Source organism: Dipteris shenzhenensis, chromosome 31 (genome assembly GCF_047967505.1).
Source record: "Dipteris shenzhenensis isolate YYH24624 ecotype China chromosome 31, Dip_SZ_1.0, whole genome shotgun sequence".
NCBI lineage: Eukaryota > Viridiplantae > Streptophyta > Polypodiopsida > Gleicheniales > Dipteridaceae > Dipteris > Dipteris shenzhenensis.
In genome coordinates this window covers 36,667,115-36,672,777 of record NC_141626.1, presented here as the reverse complement: position 1 = coordinate 36,672,777, position 5,663 = coordinate 36,667,115, and positions in this window count along the sequence as shown.

The following is a 5,663-nucleotide window of genomic DNA, read 5'->3' as shown; positions in this document are numbered from 1 at the left end:
TCTAAAACTGTCAGAGCATGTCTATAGACGCATCTCAGAAGCACGTCTATTTTTGCGTATAACAGCGCATCTATAGATGCAACTGTTTGTGTCTGTAAACAGGCTAGACACATCGATAGATGCGCCTATAGACGCAGTTTTAGACACGCTCTGAGATGCGTCTATAGACACGCTTCGACAGACGAACTATTCTAAAAAGTGGAAAAGGATGTGCGCCCGACACAAAAGCGTAACACTGATACCAAAATCATTCATTTCTTGGATATGACAAAGGACAAATCCAAAGAGAGCAACTTCCAAAGAAGATCAACTGTAAAGAGACTTACCTTGGATAGAGGTATGGAAGCTTCTTGTCCTTCTTCAAAGTTGCTTCTCTTCCTTGTTCACCCTCTTCTCCTGTAAGCTTGGAAGTAAGTGTGGGTGCCTTCCTCTTAAGTGTCGGACTATGGATCTATTAATAACAAAGCAAGCAAGCCGCGTGAAGCTTATGTGAAGAAAAGCAAAGCAAGCGCACCAAAAGTAGATTTGAAAACCGCATCTATAGTCGCATCTAAAACTGCATCTATAAGCATGTCTATAAGCATGTGTAATTCCGTGTCTAAATACGTAGAGCAGACATGGTTTTAGATGCACCTATAGACACGCACCATAGAACAGATAGATGTGGTTTTAGATGCACCATAGAGTCTTAAAATTAAATATTTGAAGAAAAGCAAATATTTTTGGGTTGTTTGTTTGTAGGATGTCTTCATCTTCAACAACTAGCTCCAGTGAGGATGAATCACTCCGTATCCACCATCGCGAAATGTAGTTGGAGCAAAAAATCAAATGTAGGTGTGATCGATGTCAAGGAAACATGTATCATGCATGCAGGATTACACTCAATCACATCTCAAAGTATGGAGAATGGGATGCGACCGTAAACATGGTAAGTGTTAAAGAGTTAAGGTTGATTGAGATACCTATGGGTGTTCATATGTTTGAGTTATGATCCCATTTTAATTTGATACAAGATGCAGTGCCACACCCGCATATGTTGCCCTATGCTCGCCATGAGGAGGCGAAGCATCGGCGATATGAGGTGGGATCTTCAAGAGGGACCGTTACGGATGCATGGAGTGATGGTGATAGTAGCCCTACGCCATTACCTCATGAAGCCATGGAGGAGGAGGTGTTTGATGATATGGTGCAGGATTTATATGTCCATCAATTTGAAGGGAGGGATGATAGCATGGAGCAGGATGATCTTTTTACCACAGCATCGACTCCACTGTTTGAGGGGTGCACATTCTGTGTTCTACGTGCCTCCCTTGAGTTACTGAACTTGCAAACCATCTATGGATGGAGCAATGCAAGTTTGAATGCATTACTCAAGTAAGCTTTAAAGTCTATTTTGCAAACATGGTGAATTATGCTAGTGGGTCAATTACTCGAATGCTTTTCCTCATTTATGGTCTTCACGTGCAGGATATTGTGTAAAATGCTTCCAAGGGAGAATAAATTACCGACCTCAAGAGATATGGCAAGGCAACATGTGACCTCTCTTGGAGGATTAGATTACAAGCGCATCCATGCATGTGTCAACGATTGTGTTTTGTTTCGTGGACTATATAAGGATGCAAGAGAGTGCCCTACTTGTGGAGAGGCAAGATATAGAGCAGATCTCAAAACTTTGGACATGCCTCGTAAGGTTCTATGACATTTTTCCATAATCCCTCACATCCAACATATGTTCAAGTGCAAATCCATTGCAGAGCTCATGTCATGGCATTCCTCCCATCGATCAACTAATGGCAAGTGGAGAACTCCCGTAGACTCTCCTGCATGGAAGCATATTGAAGACACATGGCCAAGCTTCAAGGAAGAACCTAGGAGCTTGAGACTTGGATTGGGCATGGATGGTGTGAACCAATTTGGTCTCAAAAGCACCTCTTACAGTGTATGGCCAGTGATATTGGTGAATTATAATCTTCCACCCTCTATGGCTATTAAGAAAGGACATGTTATGCTGTCCCTTCTAATTCCAGGGAAACATAAAGTCAAAAATCCTGATGTTTATTTGGAGCCTTTGATTGACGAGCTAGAGATACTTCAGAGAGGTATCGAGGTGCATGATGTGAGCAGGCCTCCCTCGTCACGAGACTTCAACTGCAAAGCAGTCTTGATGTGGACGATGCATGACTTCCCAGGCTATGGCAAGTGTTCAGGCAATCATTGCACTTCTAATTATGAATAGGCAAAGGATGTGGCACCCTAAACCCACCTTCAACTCTTAATTGCATCTATTGTTCAGGTCTCACTACATCGGGTTACCATGCATGTCCTGTTTGTGGTCCTTCGCTAGTTGCCTCACGGGCAAATGCATTGAATAAGGTCATCTATGAGAATCACCATCGATTTCTCCCACCTGATCATCCTAGATATGTTGCCCCTTGGAATGAAGTCCTCCCACAATCACTCACTGCGGGAGATTGGATGAGAATTTGGGATGGTTCGACGACTCCTCCACCACTTGGCATTAGCCGGTAAGGGTTTGTAACTATTGTGTGCTATATTGGCTGGAAATAAAGATTGCCCGATAACACCAGATTTTGTTTAGATACTCCATATTTTATCGTTTACCATATTGGTCCCACCTCAAGATCAATCACTTGCTTGATCCAATGCATATCTTCAAGAATGTGGCATCTACCATTTGGGAGCATTTGAATGGGACACGAGATTCCGTAGGCATAAGGGAGGATCTACGTACCATAGGGAGGATGCATGAAGCTTGGCCACAAGAGAGACCAGATGGGCATGTTTTTTTACCTCATGCACCGTGGAGGTTATCAAAGCTAGAGATGGCGGCGGTGAAGCACGCTATTACTACAATTCGTACTCCCACTAGATGCATGAGGTGTTTGAAGGGAGCCTTTACAAAGAGCAAGAAAAGAGGTGTAGAGCAATTATATGGCTTGAAATCTCATGATTGGCACAAGATGCTCCAAGTAAGTATTTTATGTGCATAATATCTTTTTCCTTTCAAATTTGTGAGTGAATAATTATAAGCAACTAATCAACCACCTTCTCGTGGGTTCAGTTCATACTACCTACTAGCATTTCTCGTAGTGCATCAAAGGACATGAAAGATTGTATTGTCAAAGTGAGGGATCAAGGAGGATCAAACAACCACAAGAGAGACATAGGGTAGCAAACACTCAATCTATTTTAATGTGTGTTCTCAACAATACATGATAGGCTTCCTATATAGAGAGAGCCTTTAGAATAGTCAAACCATGTGGGATCCTCTCATCCACATCTCTCCTTGTGGATATCCTCAATCCACATCTACACATCTTGTAGTCCACATCCTAGGGTGGCTACTTTAATTCTTTCCTATACCATACCTTAGCCCTTTAATCTATGTGCTCATGGCACCACAACTCTCAACACCTCCCCTTGGTGCCATGACCCTTTGGCTACTGCAAGGTGGTCAGATGTGAGTTACAAGATCAAATCCTCCCCTGGGTGCCTACATGGCTACTCTCAGGTGGTCAGGTTTGATTTACAAAATATAGGCAAGGTTGGCAAGGTTTTTTGTTTCTCAATACATGTTCTTGTCATTCTACTCATGGCTTGATGATGACTCCACGTAGTTCACTTGTTGGTTCTTCAATCTGCAATCTTCTTCCTTGTTTCCCAGCTTCTTGCAATGGTGACACTTTGGTTTGTTCTTCAATCTGCAGTCACTTTGATAGTGACCCATCCTTCTGCAATGGTAGCACTTCATTGATGTTTTACTAAATAGTGCTTGTTCTTCATTATAGCTATTGTGTGTTGATGTCGATGTCGATGTCGATGTCAATGCCTTCAACTCTCTTTCTTTTTCGAGAAGAGAGGATACACATTCTTCAAACCTTGGATTTGGCAAATTCTTCAAAGTGGTTGTCAATGCACTATACTCTGTAGGCATGCTTTTAAGGAGAATTGCAAGTGCATATTTCTCTCCTACTTTTGCATTTATGCCCTCTAGTTGAGTCATAATGCTTTTGATTTTGTTGACAAATTGTGCCATGGATTCATTGAAGCCCATGTGCATACCATAGAATTCAATCTTAAGATGGATTTCTTGGTTTTGGCTTTTGCACCAAACATTGTGTTCAACTCAACCCATGCATCCTTGGCATGATCCTTAGAGTCTATATGATGAATTACGTTTGGACCCAAGTGCAATCCAATGAGTGATAGTGCTGCTTCATCTTTTTCCTTCCAAGCATCATTTTGTGCAGTGGGTATGTCTTCTTTTACAGTCTTCCAAAGCTTTTGGTGCATCAGGAGATATCTCATTTGTGTAGACCATGTGTGAAATCCTTCCTCGGTGAACTTTTCAATAGTTGGGGTGTGGATTGCCATTGCAAAGGTCTTACCAGTTGATGATACTTTCAAATCTGGCAGTGTCTAATTGCATACAAAAAATCTGAGTTGACAGGCACGTAGAGCTCAAAAAACTGCTTATTTTTCCTTTTTGGAGCATGTGCAAATTCTTCCTAGATTGGAAGTTACACCTTGTCGAAGTTTTTGTGAAGAAGAGGGGGCCTTGATGATGTGGCACAAGAGTTCATATGCTGCTTACAAACTGTGCTTAGCAGGGGCTATGTGCTTAGGTGGCACTATAGGTGATGTGGCATATTAACCAATCCTAACCCTAAACCCCACCATGGCTATGAATGACCTTAATAGGGTTAGGTCTTATCTGCCATGTGGCATACTTTCAAGCCAATCTTGACCACTGATCACTTAACCCAAGGCAACAAACCTAACTCGGGTAAAGCTCTATCTGCCATGTGTCTTTTTTTGAGACAAAGATGGCATGGGAATCGTCTGGAGCTCAGAGGGGTCGTCAAGGAGAAGGCGAAGGCTGATGCAGAGAGCTTCGTTCATAGGCTAGAGAGTCACGTTGCTTTGGCTGCTAGAGAGCATCGAGGATGGCCGGCTGGGAGCTGTTGATGGTCTTGTTAGAGCTTGCTGGAGCTCTGAGCCACTGAAGCGTGCATTGAAGCCATCATCGATGCCCTGTGGACACCGAGCTATGCTTGTGTAGCGCTACTTGTTCGAGCTACGTCAAGAGCTTGTATGTTGAAGGAGTTTATAGTGGCAGGTTGAGTAGCGATGGAGGCGAGTTGCATAGGCTACTCACGGGTTTTAGGCTCTTTGTTGTAGAAGGTTATGAGCCGATGCTGAGAGGCTAGAGGCAACGCTGTTGCAGTAGTTCTTCTGGGCTGAGAGCTTGTGGAGTGGTAGCAGTGCAGAGCAGCTTCTTCGCAGATGGTTGGCCAGGCTTATGGCACTACTGGTCACTGGCAACACCAAGACTCCTAGGCTTCAGCCATCCCTACCTTCTCCAAGCTTAGTTTTTCTCCATCCAACCAGCCCGTGCGCAGACCGTGCGCAGACTATGGTGGGCTAGGGGGTCTTTCCTTAGAGGTCACGATGAAGGAGTCAAGAGTAAAAAGGCCGAGTCAAAGCTTTGTTGTAGCAGGGCCTTTGTTGCCTGAGTCAAGATGTAGTTAGAGCTTCAATGATACTCTCTCCCTCTCTCTCACATGATCTCTCAACCAAATTCTCGAACAAGGAAGAGTTCTCTCAGTGGAAGAGATAGAATGAATGGAAATATCTTTCAA